The sequence below is a fragment of the Lathyrus oleraceus genome, chromosome 7 (assembly GCF_024323335.1).
Source record: "Lathyrus oleraceus cultivar Zhongwan6 chromosome 7, CAAS_Psat_ZW6_1.0, whole genome shotgun sequence".
In the NCBI taxonomy this organism is placed as follows: domain Eukaryota; kingdom Viridiplantae; phylum Streptophyta; class Magnoliopsida; order Fabales; family Fabaceae; genus Lathyrus; species Lathyrus oleraceus.
Genome location: NC_066585.1, coordinates 346,287,772 through 346,307,118, shown reverse-complemented (window position 1 = coordinate 346,307,118; position 19,347 = coordinate 346,287,772).

The following is a 19,347-nucleotide window of genomic DNA, read 5'->3' as shown; positions in this document are numbered from 1 at the left end:
TATTCTTACCCAGTTGACTGGTAATGAATACACCTCTTTTTCTCAGCGAGTCATCCTTGATATGTTTACCCTAACCGGTAACGGATGTCCCTTTGTCAGAGTGTATTATCTTCCTGCCTAGTAACCGGTGCTAGATAATGTATCTCTTTTACTCTTATTTGGAAGTTCATTATTCCCCAGTTGAGTTTGAGTACGTATTTCTTCAGTGAAATCTCCATCCCCTGTTTGATTTGAATATTTCAGTTTTGTTCTTATCTAATCCTATCCCCTGCAGATTTTTCCTTATCCCCAGACTGAGTCCTTTCATTGATTTATTTTCATGGAAAACCCCCCGTGTCTCCAGCAGTTTTCAAGTTGTAGCCTCGCCTACGCATAACTTGTTATCCCCCCCCCCCCAGAGTCCCTGTCTCCTCAGGGAGCTTTCCTTATGGAATGCGTATGCTTCTGTGGACTTTCGGTCTCTCTAGATTCTTTTTCCTTATGGCAATATATTCCCCACAAAGATTATTTTTACATACATATCATATGCATCATGAGGTATCTTAGGGACCAAAATTTGTTTCTATATGTTATTATTTAAGTCCATTAATCTACTAAGTTCATATAAAGATTTTAACCTTTGCATCCTCATCCAGAATGTCCTTAAATAGGGGCAGCTGTAAGACCCTAATTTTGACCCTAAGGTCCCTCATGCTATCTCATCATATGCATTGGCTTTGCGATCACACCTTGGCATCCTCCTTTCCCTCATTCATTGGGTTTGCAATGGCAGAGATCACCAAGCAAATTTGATTGTATCATACTTTTTTTTTCATTATTTACTAACCAAAATACCAAAATATGTCTATGTATAACTTTGTTTCTTTTGTAAGTAGTGTGTGCATCCACCAATGCCTCATCAAGCTCACAATTAGGGTTTGAGACCCTTAGTGCAAGGAGATTAATCAAGAGATGGTTCACATTGTTTTTAAACATCATATATAGATCCCCATGATCTTTATTTATCATTTTTCTCAAGAAATCATCAAGAGTTTGAAGCTTGTTTGCCTTGGAAGCCCTAATTCATCTGGGTATCTTATATGACTTCCTCAACAAGTTTCTTCAGCAATTGATCAAATATTTCAAGGGATACTTCATATTAAATTATCTTATGCATATATGATTCTTCATGAGTCCAAAAGATTAATAAAATTTCAAGTTTTCAAGATGGTTCAAGGTGGTTGACCAGAGAAAGTCAATTAGTCAAAACTGGGGTTCCCTAGACCCTATCTCCTACAATTTTTGTCATATTAAAATGATTCCAAGATAAAAGTTATTCGTTATGACATTCCAAACAACTGTCATGTTTATGTCAAGATCTAGTTTTTTTTGGAAAATCATTGTTTATGGTGAAACATTATAGGTCATTTTGTTTGTGCCCTAGTTAGGAGGTCAACTTCAAAGGACCATAACTTGCTCAATTTTTATGATATGAAGTACATCCAAATTTCATGATCAATATCAAGATGTCATCTACAACTTTGATTCTTTGAGAAACTCAAAATTCAACTTTCAAGGGCATGTGCCAAGAGGAAATATTATAGGTCATTTTGGCCCATTACCATTGAACAAGCAATTTCCTCAAATTCTAAAATGCATAACTCCTTCATTCCAAATCTAAATGAGGTAACTTTTGTGTCCAAATTAAATAGGTTTGAAAGAGATACAACTTTTATGAAGGAAATTTTTCCATTGGAAACCCATAACAAAAGTTATTCAAGGTGGAAGAAGTGAACATTTGACTTGGGACTTAGAATTTTTTTAATTATGTTAGATTTCCCAAACTTCCACCTCAAAATTCATCATTATCCAAGATTCAAATGGAAACATGTTTAACATGGAAGTTGTTCCCCTTGATCTTACCTTTCAAAAAAGTCCAAGATCACTTCATTTGGACATGTTTTGAATGACTTGCGTATGGTTACTCTTCATGGTTCCATTTGGATGAATCTCATGACCACTTCTCAATTTCAAATGCATGACTTCATGTTACATTTTCAGCATCACTCATGATCATCTTTGGACCTTTTGACATCATTTCATGGGCCTATCTCACGCCCATGCAAGCATGAACATGAGAATTGATATTTTTGGCATTTGAATGGAAGTGTGTGGAAATAAATTGCGAAGCCTATAAATACATTGCCTCATGCTCATAATTATGAACACATTGCCCAAGATTTGCTCTTGCAACCTTCCGATCACCATTAGAGGATAAACTTGAGGGTTTTCAATTGAAAATCGAGTTTAAATTTCACTTATATTTTGAAGTTGAAACTCCAAGAATCCAAGTCATTTGAGCTATCAATTCACCTCCTTCAATCAAGTGGAAGAAAGCCCAAGAAATTTGAGATCCAGATCGAGCTTCATCACTGCAAACAGAAGGTGAAATTTTCCAAACTTTCTCTCTTCGATTCTCTCTCAATTCTGCATCATTCTCTTTGATTTTTGGTTGGCTGAAGTCCTACCAATGTAGGTAACAGGATTGAGTTGCTTTGAGATCAAATCGAAGCAACTCAGATCATGAACCTCAAATTTCAAATCCATGTATCTTTCAATATACTTGGAATTGGAAGAAATGGAGGTCAGATTTGTGCTCCTAAGCATTTTTACTTCAAAAACATGTACTCACTTTTCATTTTTCATTTGGTTGAGGGTGGACAAGTCTGGTGAGGTCCACCGGGGAAGATAACCGGAGTTAGGGCTCTAGTGTTGTGTTGGCATGACCTAAACCATCTGATCTCACATCCACGTTTTAATCCTGACCCTTGTTTTGTTTCACTCATGTTACTGCGTGTTTCACTCAGGTGTTTGGTGCACTCTAGCGCGTGGCCATCAGATCTGCCACCTCAATTAATAAGGAAGATTTGATGACCCTTGTTTTTTTTTATTTCTTTTTATTTTCTGATTTTTTATTTAATCCCTTTATTTTGTTTAATTCATATTAATTTTATTTTTACTCCAAAAAATATGGGACTTTCACCAAAAATCTTTAAATATTTATCTCTTCCATATTCTGAATTAAAATAATTTTTTGGATTAACTTTGGTATTTTTCATGAATTAAATGTTTTTGTGCATACTTTTAATAATTTAAAAATACTTCTGACTTTTTAAAAATTGTGAATTTTTTTTTCTAAGGTCCTTTGATCTAGGATAAATCCCTTGGCCATTTATTTGGTGTTTTAAAGGGATTTTAGGTTTGGACCAAATAAAAATGACCTTGTGTTAGATGAATCAATACAAGTATGAATGAGATAGGTCCTCCCTTTTGACTGTTCTTTTAGTGTATGGTATGTTTTAAGAGTTTGGTTCTTCATACCAAATCTCTAACATGCATTAACACCTAAATTTTTATTGCCCGACCTTATATAATTGAGACTTCTACATAAGTCCAATTACAATTGCTTAACATACAGCTAAATTTGACTCTCAAGGCATAGCATTCTACTAAGTGAGATTGTAAGTCTCCCATTCTTCATTGTATTGTATGGAGACTTGACCTTTTTTCCTTTCATGGGAGCTAGTGGCATACTTGTTGAATTATCCAAGTTGGGGCCCTTCCCATGGGAGATGTCTTAAGGATTCATACTTGTGAATGAATGGTTGAGTGTTCTTCAAAGAATGACTTAATCAATTAAAAACCACCTCTAACACCACTAACGTTTGACTCACATTTGACTAACTCTTATTCATATTGCTTTACTTTCAAGTCATTTACTATTATGCAATTTAAATTCTAGTCCTTTATCATTCATTGCCATTTACATTTCATATGACTTGTTTATGTTTATGTCTCTTTCACTTTGCTCATTTGAGCCATATCTTGTGATTGTATATATTGTTTGTATGTTTTGATTTTATTTATGGTCTTAGGACATTAAAATACCTAACAATAACAAAAAATCCTAAAAAAACATCTAGTAGACTATTGAACTTGATCTGAACTTTTGGACTTAGGATTAGGCAACATTCCTTGCGCTAAAAGGACTTGGCCAATGCCAACATCTTGAGACTGAGCTACTTTGAGTTGTGCCTTCATCTGATACAAGCCTTGAGAATTTCTTAGGTTTATCTACTACTCTGTCTTTGTGCTTAATTGTTATTTTGATCTTGTGTCTGATATTTTGTTCTAAGTTGATCAAGGAATATTTCATCTGGTACATTGGAAGACAATGAATACAATAAAGACTGTTAACTATTGAAGTGCTTGCTTGGACGTGGCCATCTTTATTTAATGCTTTGATCTTCATGATGTCTGGATATTACTCATTGCTTATTGATTATTACTTGATTAAAGTCCAAAGGAAAATGGGTTTCTATATGACATTCTTGTCTGTTGGATTGCATCCCATTTGTCAGATCTTTTCAACCCTTAACTTTTAAATTTGTGCTTAGGATAGTCTCTTCATCTCATTCCACTTCTTAAATTTCAAAATCTCTCTCTCTTTTTAAAAACATTTCGTTGCTTGTGATTTCAAATTTAGACATTGTTTTAATGATTAGAAACTTTGGCCTTATGCCATTGAATTTTTGAACTTCTTTTCTTAAATCAAACTTGTAAATAAACTTAACCATATTGACTTAAATTTCAAAAGACAAAAGAACTAATAACCCCATTCAAATTTTTGGCCCTTTGTGCCTTTTCTTATTAAACTTTTGTTAAAAGTAATTCACCAACTCATTTGAAATTTTTACCACGAACTACGAGGTTTTGATCCCTCATTTTTATATTGGTACGTAGGCACAAGGCCGAAGGTCTTGTCAAACACAAAAATATAATCAATGAATTCTTTTCTCATCCTCATACTCTGTTTTTATCAAACATCATGTATACCAAAAACACATGCACACATAAAAAAGGGCTCCCTAGGACACTTTTGATGCTAACACCTTCCCTCTGTGTAACCAACCCCCTTACCTCTAATCTCTGGCATTTTATTAGTTTTTTATTTAAAAACTTATTATCTTTGGGTTTTGTTCGTACTTTTCCCTTTTCCTTTAGAAACAATAAAAGCGCGGTGGCGGCTCTGGTTTTATTGACGTTAAGCTTATCCATAGCTTTATGGTCATGAATTTACCGCTACAGCTGGTAGTTGACAATCATTCTGCTTTGACTTATTGCATTTGTTAAGTTATCACTTAGCTGATAGTACGTAATAGTTTGTCTTACCTTTGATTGGTTACCTTTGTTAAGTTACCACTTGGCTGGTAGTTGGTAATCATTCCACTCGAGCTTATTACCTTTGTTAAGTTATCACTTGGCTGATAGTAAGTAATATTCCTTTTACCTTTGATTTGTTACCTTTGATAAGCTATCACTTGGCTGGTAGTTGGTAATCATTATGTTCTAGCTTATTACCTTTGTTAAGCTATCACTTGGCTTATAGTAGGTAATATTCCTTTTACCTTTGATAAGTTATCACTTGGCTGGTAGTTGGTAATCATTATGTTCGAGCTTATTACCTTTGTTAAGCTATCACTTGGCTGATAGTTAGGTAATATTCCTCTCCTGTTGGAGTTGGGATTTTTCCATGTTGATGATTTCTTTTCCCCGACGAGGTCTTGCTTTGATAAGTCTTTCCTCGTTGGATCTTCAGTTTGTTTGTTTTCTAGTTGTGCATTGGTTATTCTCGAGTCTTTTCTTTTTCCCCTACAGAACTTTATTTGTCCCCAGCCGGTTCTCCCTGTGAAAAAATTGGGTCTTTAATATTTAAGTCTCCCCGACGGTATCTTAGGGCCAAAAATTGGGTCTTTAATATTTAAGTCTCTCCAATCTTGTCGATACGAAGATTTCAACCTTCATATCTCCAAATTGAAGAAACTTAAATAGAGGCATCTGTCATACCCTAATTTTTATCCCTAAAATCCCACATCTCAATTTCATCATTACGCACAAATAAAATCACATCTTGGTCCTTCCCTTTATTCATCTTTGGGTTTGCTTCTTGCAGGGATCACAAAGCACCTCTTTGTTGGTGTTTTACCTTTGTGTTTATATGTTCATTGCTTATATAACCACTAATCAAAATATCAAAATATCAAAATATGTCTTGTTTCCCTTAATTTTATTGTGCAAGGTAGGGATTTTCAATCAATTTAATCAAGAGGCAATCAAGGACACTTTATTTTAAGTTCATATGATCACTCATATGCTTTGAAATGCAAGAAGAGTCCAAGTACACAAGCTTGTTCCAAGTGGTTTGACCTAAAAGTCAACATTTGAAGTCAAAGTTTCAAGGATCACAACTCCTTTAATTCTCAACATTTTGAATGCTTCTTTTTGCATATGACTCTTCTCAATATCCTCTACAACTTCTGTTTACATGACAAGAGCCAATTATGCTTGGAGGATTATCAAAAGTTTGGAGACATTATAGGCCATTTGTGGACTTAGTGAAATTTGACCTATTTTCAAGTGACTTTTTCCCAACTTTCAAATATTATAACTTCTTCAGTTTTCAATATATGAGGCTGATTCTTTTTGAACAATATCATTTGTGATACCCTCTACAAGTTTTATTCAAGGATCAAGGTTATATTATGCCTGGAAGACCATGAAATTCATTGAAACGTTACATGTCATTTTCAGCCATTGGGCACTTGAATTTTTCTAAGTTATGTAACTAGTTTTTCATGCCAACTTCAACGTGACATAACTTTGTGCTCAAGAATCCAACTGCAACCTTTCTTGGCACATTGTAATCTTGGCCATTATGTTAACACATTGCAAAAAGAATGAGATCAAAAAGCCTCCTAAGCAGGGTGCCCCATTGGGTTTAACATGGTGACTTGAAACTGAAGAAATCACCATTGCCCGAGTTTTGAACATGACTAATCTCAATTCCAAGCCAAATTAGCAAGTGTTTTAGACCTAAACATGTTTAAACAAGTCTTTGGAAGTTAATTGACCCTTAAAACGTATCATTTGGCAGAGTTTTGATGAGTTTCAAGTCACATTTTTCACACATTCGAATCAAATTTGTTTTGCACGAAGTCTGCATCATTCCACACATATTTGGATCCAATCAAATTCCCTATAAATAAAGGAATCTGATCAGTCACCATTTGCATTGAGTTTTCGTTACTGATCTGACACGAAACAGGGGCTTTTGACACACTGTGCAAGCATTTATGATACATTTCGAGTTAGTTTTACTTCCGTCATTTTATTTAAGCACTTTTAATCATTGTTATGTTTTACTTTTTATTTCATGATTTTATGAGTGAGATAGCTGTGTTTTTGTCCGACAGGTCCAGGTAGAAGAACCATAGAACTCAGAACGAAACATTGCGAGATTCCAGCAAGCAAAGTAGCAGAAAACCCCGGTACAGGAGGTCTGACACGGCCACCCGTGTCACCTGACACGGGCCGTGTTAGGCAAAAGAGGACGTGGTGTAGAAGACAATGGCCTGACACGGGCCGTGTCAGGCATCATCCCCAACTGTATCAATAATGCCAGGGGCGTGTCAGTTGGGACAGTAGGCTGACACGGCCACCCGTGTCAGCTGACACAGACCATGTCAGCCAAGCCCAAAAATTCAATTTTTCTCAGGCTTTTGTTCGTCGGGCTTTTAAGAGATATTTTTGGACCTGTCCAACTGCTGCTGGAAATTTTCACTATAAAAGAGGGTCTTCTGCCAAAGGAAAAATCATCTTGGAATACGGAAAAACACAGTATTGTGAAGCAATCAAGTATTACAGAGATCAAGGCATTAGGAGAGCTGAAGGTTTTCATGAGCGGGAGCGATTGAAGATCAAAGTCATCCAATTACTTGTAATGTGTAATTTATATCTTGAATTTGTTTTAAACAATATGAGTAGCTAAACCCCCCCAATGCTAGGGGGTGTCCCTGATTTAGAATTGTAACGAATTTGAGTTTACATTTGCATTTATAATATTGTTTTTACGGTAACCTGTTGATGTGTTTATTGCTTTCTCTTTCGGACCAATCGAGATTGATTTGTGGTTTCCAATTAGACTGGACCGCCATTGATAAGGTTTTCATAAGGTTACTCTACAGTAGATATCACCTAGGACTAGGGATACCCTGTATGAACCAGAGTATTCTTGATATTATACAGCTTAACTTCACCCTAATTGGCTATGGACAGGAAATTAGGGTAGATTGATTAAAGGTTTTCTCACCAAGGACTTGGGAGAAAATACCCTTAAGAACTGGTAGTAATTGATATTTGTTAATGCAATAGTAACTCAGAGTTGTTACAGGGAGAAATCATACACCTTCCCTGACATTGTTCCTTTTTCTCTATAAACCCTTATTTTCATCCTTCTTTACCTTTACTTTTATTTTTACACCTAAAAACCAAATTAATACTTTTTGTTTAATTGAATGATACTTTAAACTCAATATTAACTTACAGTCCTTGAGATCGACATTCGGGGAATTTCCCCATTATTACTATAAAAGGCAAAATAGTACACTTGCTATTTTCCCGATCAATTTTTTGGCGCTTAGTGAGAAAATACCCTTAAGAACTGGTAGTAATTGATATTTGTTGATGCAATAGTGACTCAGAGTTGTTACAGGGAGAAATCATACACCTTCCCTGACATTGTTCCTTTTTCTCTATAAACCCTTATTTTCATCCTTCTTTACCTTTACTTTTATTTTTACACCTAAAAACCAAATTAATACTTTTTGTTTAATTGAATGATACTTTAAACTCAATATTAACTTACAGTCCTTGAGATCGACATTTGGGGAATTTCCCCATTATTACTATAAAAGGCAAAATAGTACACTTGCTATTTTCCCGATCAATTTTTTGGCGCTTAGTGAGAAAATACCCTTAAGAACTGGTAGTAATTGATATTTGTTGATGCAATAGTGACTCAGAGTTGTTACAGGGATAAATCATACACCTTCCCTGACATTGTTCCTTTTTCTCTATAAACCCTTATTTTCATCCTTCTTTACCTTTACTTTTATTTTTACACCTAAAAACCAAATTAATACTTTTTGTTTAATTGAATGATACTTTAAACTCAATATTAACTTGCAATCCTTGAGATCGACATTCGGGGAATTTCCCCATTATTACTATAAAAGGCAAAATAGTACACTTTCTATTTTCCCTATCAAGTTTTTGGCACCGTTGTCGGGGATTGCCAAAACATAGAGTTTAATTTTAATTTTAATTAAAAGTTTGTTGCTCTGGATTGCCAAAACATAGAGTTTAATTTTAATTTTAATTTTAATTAAAAGTTTGTGTATGCGAGGAGAACCCTTAGCTGAATTTCTTTTTGACGCAGAGATTGAGAGAACCCTTCACCGAAGACGCAGAGAACAAAAAATGGATTCTACAAAAGAAAGTACCTCTGATCACTCAGAAGTCAAGGAACCAATGGCTGAAGTTCCTCCAATTCCACCTCCTCCATCTCCGGAAAGACTCCTGGGTGACTATGGGGGTGCAAATGCACCGGGTGGTCGACTGACCATTGTCAACCAACCGGTGAATGTGAGAAATTTTCAACTACATCCTAGCACGATCAATCAATTGGAAAGAAAACCTTTCATCGGAAAGGTTAATGAAGATGCCAACAAACACCTGCAAAGATTTCTGACCATGAGCATTGTCGCAACCTGAAAAATACAGTGCGCGAAAAAACAACCGGCGAAAGAAAATGACAGAAGAGTCGCCACCGTGCGTTATTCATCCCAAAGGAGGGAAAGGAAACGCTCGAAGTAAACCTGAAAAAGGAAAGGACAAGACGAGGTCTCGCAACCAAATCTTGTGTTCGGGAGTCGGTTATGCGAAGGGAAGGTATTAGCACCCCTACGCATCCGTAGTACTCTACGGGATCCACTTTTGTAGTTCTTGTCTAAAGGGTGTGAGTTTATCTTGTGCTGTTTACAAAAAAAAAGGGGTTAAATGAAAATGACTCGCGCGGATGTCGCATCCACTGCATACGTATCTCATCTGAATATGAGAATCAGAGTATTCGTAGCTCGGCTGACCTATGGGTTGGGGGGATGTGTGCTCGCTAAGACATCGCGTCTTATGCCTACGTATCTCATTTGGCCTGAGAATCAGAGCAAGCCGTAGTTCGGCTAACTATGGGGTTATGGATTGGGTTTTGGACGAACGACGTCACTATGCAATCTACCGGATGCTCGACCTTTGGAGACTTACTCGCCTGTAGTAGAAGGAGTTAACGTGTTGCTTTGGGTTTTAGGGTTTGGGATGCTCAAGGGCAAAAAGGCAGTCCTTGACGAAGGAACCGCGCTACCTGCAGGGATACGAACACATACAAAACAAACATGTATAAAGTAAATGTGCCAACAAGGGGCTCAGAAGTAAATAAACAAAAGAAAACAAATGCCTCCTATCGAGGTCTTCCAGCTAAGAAAGCGATAAAATGCGGAAAAGAGGTAAAAGTACCACACGGATAAAGATCAGAAGTAACAACAATTAAAGGAGTAAGAAACCCAGGGATCTCCCAAGCTAATGCCATCAAAGAAAGGTGAGTCAATACAGGTAATCAGAATGAACCTCCAGGGGGTATCCCATAAATAAAGTGGAAAACCACGCAAGTTATCCCTGCAAAAGTCATGTGAGCCCTCACAAAAACTCAACAAACAGGTTAGAGACAAAAAATAGGGTAATCAAGGGTTGCCCCCAAATCAAAATGTAACCACATGAATCATGCCATTAAAATTCACAAAAAAGACATGCATCAAAAGGGTATCAAATTCACCCATAATACCTCAAACATTCAGAGTATTCAAATTCAAAGCTCAAAGGTAATAGGAATAAGGGCAAACCTGATTGGAGAGCTTGATTGAAATTGAGTTGCACCCGTGAGGTTTACAAAACAATCTTTAGGGTTTATGTGAGGCAGAGGTGATTCTGTGCATTTGAGTTCCCTTCAGGGTTTGGAGGCTGCTCTGAACTCTGTTAGCTCTTCTCTCACTATATTTTTCCAGGGTTTTGTTTCAAGGAAACCTCAGAGTGTTTTGCTTCTCTCCCTTTTTCTGTCTGTCTTGTTTCAAAGAAACCTCTAGTATTTATAGGCTAATATTGGTAGCTTAGTGGGCTTTTGAAAAAGGTCCAAGTCCAAGTTTTTTCTATTATATTTTATTTATTTTTTTATTATTTTTTTTATTTATTTATTTTTGTAAATCTTTTTTTTTTTCGTTTTTTTTTATTAAAGTTTCTTGGATCTAATTCTGATTGACATGATGAAATGCAATATGAAATGCTAAATGAATGCATGAATGAGGAGGGCAAATTTTGGGGTGTTACAACTGCCCCTATTCAATCATCAGCTAACCCGAGTAGGATGAAAGCGAACAGCTTATCAGACAAACGGGGTGAGCTGTGATTGAATACCAAAGACAGACCGAAAATTTGCGCTCCGAGAACACCACAAAAACGCGGAAATACATCGCGCTGTTTATTTTTCTCTCGATCCTCTGGCTGGATCTGAATCAGTCTTCTGGCTTAATCTGGAGTTTCGATCCTCTGGCTGAACCTATACTCAATTTAGTCCTCTGGTTGGATATTAATTTTGATCCTCGGGCTGGATACGATTTCGATCTTCTGGCTAGATCTCCTTCGTTTCGATTCTCTGGCTGAATCTATTTCCTTTGATTCTCTGGCTGAATCTACTTCGATCTTCTGGCTAGATCTAAATTGTTGCGATTTTCGATCTTCTGGCTAGATCTTCTTTGTTTCGATTCTCTGGCTGAATCTACTTCGATCTTCTGGCTAGATCTGGATTGTTTTGATGATAAATTCCCATCATTAGGATCCCGCATCTGAGGCATGCGCTGGTTGACCCTCTTTTGAAATCTACACCCAACCTTCATATTAGATATGCAGCTTCGAGAATATTCCACTTTTGGGCTTCGTACATATTCTTCGGGCTAGAACATGTTGTAACGACTCCTCGATTAGACTTGGGCTTGCTGGGGAAATAAAGCTTGTAGGCGACTTCACTGGGGAATCTTCAAATTGAGCCTTAGGCTGGCTTACTAGAACACGACTCTCAGGCTGAATCTTCGAAATGACCCTCAGGCTGGATCACTGGAACATGATTCTCAGGCTGAATCTTCAAAACGACCCTCAGGCTGGATCACTGGAACACGATTCTCAGGCTGAATCTTCGAAATGACCCTCAGGCTGGATCACTGGAAAACGATTCTCAGGCTGAATCTTCAAAACGACCCTCAGGCTGGATCACTCACGCTTGATCCTCTCGCTGGATCTCATGACCTTGGTTGTAAAGTAATTCTTCAGTCTGCTTGGAAGGACCTATTTATCAGCTTATGTGTATGCTTGATATGATATGCATGCAAATGCAAATGTTATGCATGGTGTAAAAAGAAATTTGCTTGGGGAAGCAAACTCCGGTAGGGAACAGATCGCTGTATCAATCCTTGAATGCTCTGTGGGGAATGATCCGTCTGCCGGGACCAATGAGCCACCAAAAATAAATTGGCTGCTTGAAAAGTTGACCTTGCGGGGGGAGTATCAACTATGGAAACTTTGTTCGGCGAGGCTCTGTGAGGAGAGTCTGTGGGGAAAACACTTCCTGGGGAAATATCGTAGGAAACGACCTTTGTTGGGGATATGAACTTGCTAATCGCCCTCAAGCTGGGGATTAACAAATCTGTTAAAAATAATCTGCTGGGGAATGAGATGAACACTGGGAACACCACCCTCTCATCTGTTGGTTATGCAACCACTCCGCTGTTGCTAGGAAGATACAGTCTGACACTGTCGACTCCGCTGGGGATATATAGTCTGGATACTGTCAACTCTGCTGGGGAATATGCTCTACTGAGGAGAGACTTTGTCAACCGCTTGGGGATGAGGATTCATGACTTGGCATCCGGTTCCTGTGACCTGCAACCAAAAATACACGTATGCCTCGGGGGAATTACTCGGTTTGAATTCACCGTCCGGGACTAAGCACATTCAAAGCAATTTTAAATGTTTTCCTGTGCAAATCATCTGCAAAAGCCACCATTATGTTCATATGCAATATGTTTTATCAAAAATTCGGACATTTTTGCAAACAAACTGATAAATGAAAAATAAAGAGGCTCTTTAACTGAATTATTCGACTCTTACTGGGGAGAAAATTTGTGCCAGGAATAGGCGAGGGTATCAGGAAGCTGATCCCTGAAAAGAGGTGATCGCTATAAAAAGAGAATTATCCTAATGGCAATGGGGATACGGGGTCCCACCGAGTTTCGACTCTGCTATGGCTCGTATGTCCTCAAGACGCTCTGCTCATCTTGCTTTCTGAAGTGGATGATTAGTCGATCTTTAACCTTCGAAGATTGCCGGATTGAATGAAACGGTGATATAACACTGATGAACTCAGATCACAGTCATTCGCTTATTCCCTAACTTTTGCCTGGATCGCCCCCTTTTTGGGTTTTCAATCCACCGGGATACCCATTTTTGCCTGAGTCGCCCTTTTGGGTTTTCGACTCACCTGGTGTACTCTTTTTTATATCCCTAATTTTTGCCCGAACCTCTTTATTCTTTTTTTTGGTTCGTCGGGATGCCCTTTTTTTGCCTGGACTATTCTTTTTATCGTCCAGCGGGTCTATTTTATGCGAAGTATTTTTTTTTAACTGCGTCTGAGTTAATAGGGGACGGGAATCCTTCGCCATCCATGGTTGTTAGCATCAAAGCTCCGCCATAGAAAATCCTTTTAACCACGTACGGACCCTCATAGTTCGGTGTCCATTTGCCCCTGTGATCTGTGTTGGGAGGAAGAAATCTTTTGAGTACCAATTCACCGACTTGATACCCCCGAGGGCGCACTTTCTGACCAAATGCTTTCTTCATTCGTCTCTGACCGAGATACGTCAATTCTGGGTACGTAGTTCCAGCATAGCACCTTAATCATCGAAGACAAGGTAAACAAAGCATCAGCAAATTGGTTTTCTTCAAAAGAAAGTCAACAATCTTCTCGTGTAGTCTCTGTAAGGAGCCAGATGAGGCTGAGGTGTATACCATTTCCCGTTGGTTTGATTGATGACCAAAGCTGAATCCCTGTATACATCCAGGATTTTAATCTGTATATTGACGGCTTCCTCAAGTCTTAAGATACAAGCTTCGTATTCGGCTTCATTGTTGGTGCAGGGAAAAGTTATTCTGGCACCAAATGGCATATGAACCCCTTTCCGGTGTGATCAACACTACACCAACTCCGCGACCATTGACGTGGACCGCCCCATCAAACATCATAACCCATTTGGATTCAGGGTCAGGCCCCTCCTCCGGGAGTGGTTCCTCTCAATCTTTCGATTTGAGAAACATGATGTCCTCATCAGGAAAGTCAAACCTCATAGGTTGGTAATCATCAATCGGTTGCTCTGCAAGATAATCTGACAAGACACTTCCCTTGATGGCTTTTTGTGAAGTGTATTGGATGTCATACTCTTTCAGTATCATTTGTCACTTAGTAACCTTTTCGGTAAGTGCTGGCTTTTCAAAAATATACTTGACTGGATCCATTTTTGATATCAATAGAGTCGTGTGAGTCAACATATACTATCTTAGTCGGCGAGTAGCCCATGCCAAAGCGCGGCAAGTTTTCTCGAGCAATGAGTATCTTTGTTCACAGTCGGTAAACTTTTGCTAAGGTAGTATATTGCATGCTCTTTTCGACCTGACTCGTCATGCTGACCGAGCACACAACCCATTGACCTTTTTAACACAGTCAAGTACATGATCAACGGTCTTTCCTCTCGGGCTGTAGACTTGCCCCGATCTTGATCTCTTTCTTGTCGTCCTCGGTACCGATGTTGACGGTCTCAATCACCTCCTGATAAGGTGTAATAGCTCGGTCCTCCTGTTTCAACAATCTGGCTAACCCTTCAGGCAATTCACAATCTTCCTCAACCCCTTCTTCGGCTTAATAGATAGGATTATCGAAGTCATACTTGGCCATAGCAGTGTCGTTAGTAGTGGGATCCGGGTGGTCAGCTCTGCATGATGGAGGATCATGTTTTACCTTAGAATGAGAGATTTTTTTTTTGGAAAGAAAGAAAAAACGAAAAAAGAAACATTGCCATTTTTTTTTGTAAAAGTAGAAAAAAACTGAAAGAAAGAGAACACAAAATTGTTTGCAAAAGCCGTCCTTTATTGATGATAAAAATAATTGCGAAATGTAACTAAATGGATGGCCCTACAAATGAGCCGTTACACCTTGGGCAAAGTGTAAGACTTTATTATGCATGTAATAAAGGAAAACAATAAAAATCACTCTTTCAGTAGAGTAACCCGGACGGTTTTTTCAGACGACCAATTGTCGAGCTTTTCTCCCGGGACACACGGGCGAATCCAGCTATCTAAGTCACAGTCGCTGTCAGCCTTGTCTTCATCTGCAGCATTGACGGTGTGGGGAGAAACCAAACCCCCGTTGGAGAAATTACCGACTTCATTCTTCTGAGACCCCGGAGCATACCCCAATCCAAACTTGTCTTCTTTGATGACTGGCTCCACAAATTTGCCCCAACCTTGGGCATTACCAGCTTTAACCACTTCGACAACTTGCTTGTATGAAGAGATAGAAGTCCCGACCTTCTCAAACTCAGGTGAAAAGACAGCTTCGGGCGCGACCTCATTGATGTTTATGGCTTCGAAGCCCTGACACAGCATCTCGTGCATCTCGCCGTCCATCTCTACATACTTAAATGTAGACAAGTGGCTAACAAAAATATCCTCTTCACCACAGACAGTGACGACCTGACCTTCTAGTTCATATTTGAGCTTCTGGTGGAGGGTAGAAGTAACAGCACCGGCAACATGAATCCAAGGCCGACCTAGCAGACAGCTGTAGGCAGGCTGGATATCCATCACATAAAAGGTGCTCTTGAACACCTGCGGTCCAATCTTAACTGGCAACTCAACTTCGCCAAAGACAGCTCTCTTAGAGCCATCAAAAGCCCTCACGACTAAGTTACTTGGCCTCAGGATGGTGTCATCGCAATCCAACTTCGTTAAGGCTTTCTTTGGAAGAACGTTCAGAGAAGAGCCTGTATCAACCAAAACATGGGAAAGCACCACCCCTTTGCACTCCATTGTTATATGCAAGGCTTTGTTGTGATTCCTGCCCTCAGATGTCAGGTCATTATCGGTGAAACTTAGCCCCCGGCTAGCGTTTACATTGGAAACTACCGACTCCAGCTGGTTAACAGTTATCTCCGGTGGAACATAGGCCATATTCAGTACTTTCAACAAGGCTGCTCTATGCGCCTCAGAGCACAGCAATAGTGAGAGAATGGAGATCTTTGAGGGTGTCTGATTTAGCTGGTCGACTACCTTGTAGTCACTTTTCTTGATAATCCTCATAAACTCACCCACTTCCTTCTCGAATGCGGTCTTAGGAGGATCTTCCTCAGTAGTAACCTCTTCGGCGGCCATCTGTTTCCCTTTAGCCTTGGCAGCTGCCTCGGCTTCAGTATTCGCGCGTAATGTTAATGGTGCAAATAGGCGTCCACTGCGAGTGAAGCCACCAACCCCTCCAACATCGTCTACAGCGGAGCTACCAATGTTAATGTCTTCTTCGTTAACTTTCTGCCCCTGGCAGTAGATATCAGCCCCATAGTGCCACGGGATAGCACTGTCTTTCTCATACGGAACGGGTCCTAGTATTGTGATGGTGATCGGACCAACCAAAGTCGGTTGAGGGCTGTCAGAGTAAATTGCAACTGGTGCTGAACTTTCGATGTTCACCGCTGCTGGTTCTGTACTTTCTGGGAAATATATTGTTGTCGGAGCGAGTCTCTCGGGAACATATATTTCTTCAGGAGTGAAATAAAACGTCACCGTCGATACATCATTCTTCACTGGACGAGCCTAATCGAACTGAAGACAACCTTCATCTATCAGTTGCTGAATACCCCTTCTCAAACTGTCACATCCGTTTTCGGCAGCTTGACAATTTCTGCATTCTTCCCCACAGCCCGGGAAAATCTGTCCTTTCAGAAGTCGGTCTTTAACCACCGATAGCGAAGTCTTCACCTTAGTCACATCAGAAACCAAATTCAAAGTTTCCCCACTATCAACAGCATTAATCTTCTGCCCGCCGTGAGCCGGCATCGGGTTCTGGATAACATTAGGCACCAGAGCAAAATTGATAGCCTGGGCATCTCTCAAATCTTGTACCTTTAACTGGAGAGCCTTGCAATTATCTGTAGTATGGCCAGGTGCGTTGGAGTGAAAAGCACATCTGGCGTTGACATCATAACCTCTAGGCAAATTATTGGGATCGATTGGTGGGGCCAGAGTTCTCAACGTAACTAGATTCATGTCAATCAGCTTGGGAAGTAATACTGAATAAGGCATTGGGATTGGCTCGATGACCCGGTCCGTCTGCCTTGGACATTGTTGATAGTGTCTTTGCTGACCCAGATTACCTCCTTGTTGTTGATTGTTGTACCTGGGTTGTTGTTGCGGATAATATTGCGGTTGAGGAACAGGTGTTGGAATAGTGACTGCGGCCACTTGATCTTGATAATAATTAGGGCGTCCTCTACCCCTGCCTCTGCTGGCATACACAACGCTTGCCTCGCCTTCTTTTCTTCGCTGACCGTTACCAGCAAACGGTCTCTTGGGACCTGATGAGTTGGAAGCACTATTGTCTTGAATTCGGCCCATCTTCAACAGACTCTCGATTCTTTCTCCAGCAATTACTATCTCTGCAAAGCTGATTGACGGGAAAGCAGCCAATCTCTCAATATAATTGCCTTGAAGAGTGTTCATGAACATGTCCGCCATCTCCCTTTCAGACATAGGGGGTTGGACGGACGCAACAATCTGTCTCCAATGCTGAGCATACTCTCTAAAGGTTTCTTTGGCAGTCTGAGACATACCTTGCAACAAGGTCCGATTTGGAGCCATGTCCAAGTTGTATTGATATTGCTTGACAAAAGCCTCTGCCAAGTCTTTCCAGCTCTTGATGGTAGTACGAGACAAATGAGAATACCATTCACGAGAAGCTCCAGTTAGGTTGTCTTCAAAATAGTACATCCACAGCTTTTCATCTTTCGTGTGAGCTCCCAACCTTCCCAGATAAGATTGGAGATGAGTGCGTGGGCAAGAAGCCCCGTTGTATTTCTCAAAAGTAGGGGGTTTGAACTTGTGAGGAATCCTTACTCCCTGAACCAGACCAAGATTTGTGACATCAAAGCCTAAGGAATTTTGAGACTCCAAAGATTTGAGCTTCTCAGCAAGCTCATCCATACGGCGAGTGGTCTCGAGGGCCTCGTCGTGCAAAGAAAATTGATCATACTGATAATCTTCAGTAACGGTGCGCCCGTTAATCCGAATTCCTTGATTCACATTGTACCTTCCGCCAATACCATTTCCAACATTCCCTGTGTTGCCAACATTACCCGGGTTTCCATCAGCATTTGCGTTACCCGCGTTATCAGTGTTCACAGGGTTATCAGCGTTCCCAGGGTTACCAAGGTTTCCTCAGCATTTGGTATCTCCACCTCCGGATCGGGTCTCGGTTGCTCAACCAATTCCCTCAGCTTTTCCTGGCCTTCTGCCATACCAGTCATCAATGTCATGAACTGATCCATCCTTTCACGCATATCAGCCAGCTCTTTCTGTACTTGGTCCATCACTAGCTGTGGACGATTTTCCTTTGTCGGGCACCTGTGGACTCGCTTGGGACCAATAACTGCCTGATACAGGGAACAAACATTAGACACTGCGGTGACACCTGCAAAACAGACAAGGGTTAATATGCATGGTATGCGATGCACTGCTTGTTCAGTTTTAAGGCACCCCCGTTTTGAAAGGGAATACCCTGCAAATGAATAAGCATGAGATGTTGGATGCAAATATGCAAATGATGTTATGTAATGCAAAGGCATGTCAATCAGAATTGATGGATCCGCTTGAACATCTGTCAGGTTGCACTGCCTGGAGAGAAATTCACTGAGGAATATAATACGAGACCAAAACTCTGCTCCAGAAAACCGGGTTGGTTGGAGGTTAAGGTTTCCTGAATTTAGCCTGCCCCTCACTGGTAGGTTCTAAGAACAGAAGTTCGTCAGCTTCAGCCCTTCAGTCGCGAATAATACGTTTACCACTGAAGGTTTGGTATTATTACGGGACAAAAGACCTCCGTTGACTCCCCTCAACAGGACATTCTAATAGCAAGTTCCCAGTCTCGGGATCCTCGGATTGAGCAGCGAGAATGCGCCCACCAGAGCTAACATAATCACGTCTCGGAGGAGAGGCCTCGACTGAGTTCTCGGGAAATGGTCACCAGAGTCGACGATTTCTAGAGGAACATCCTGC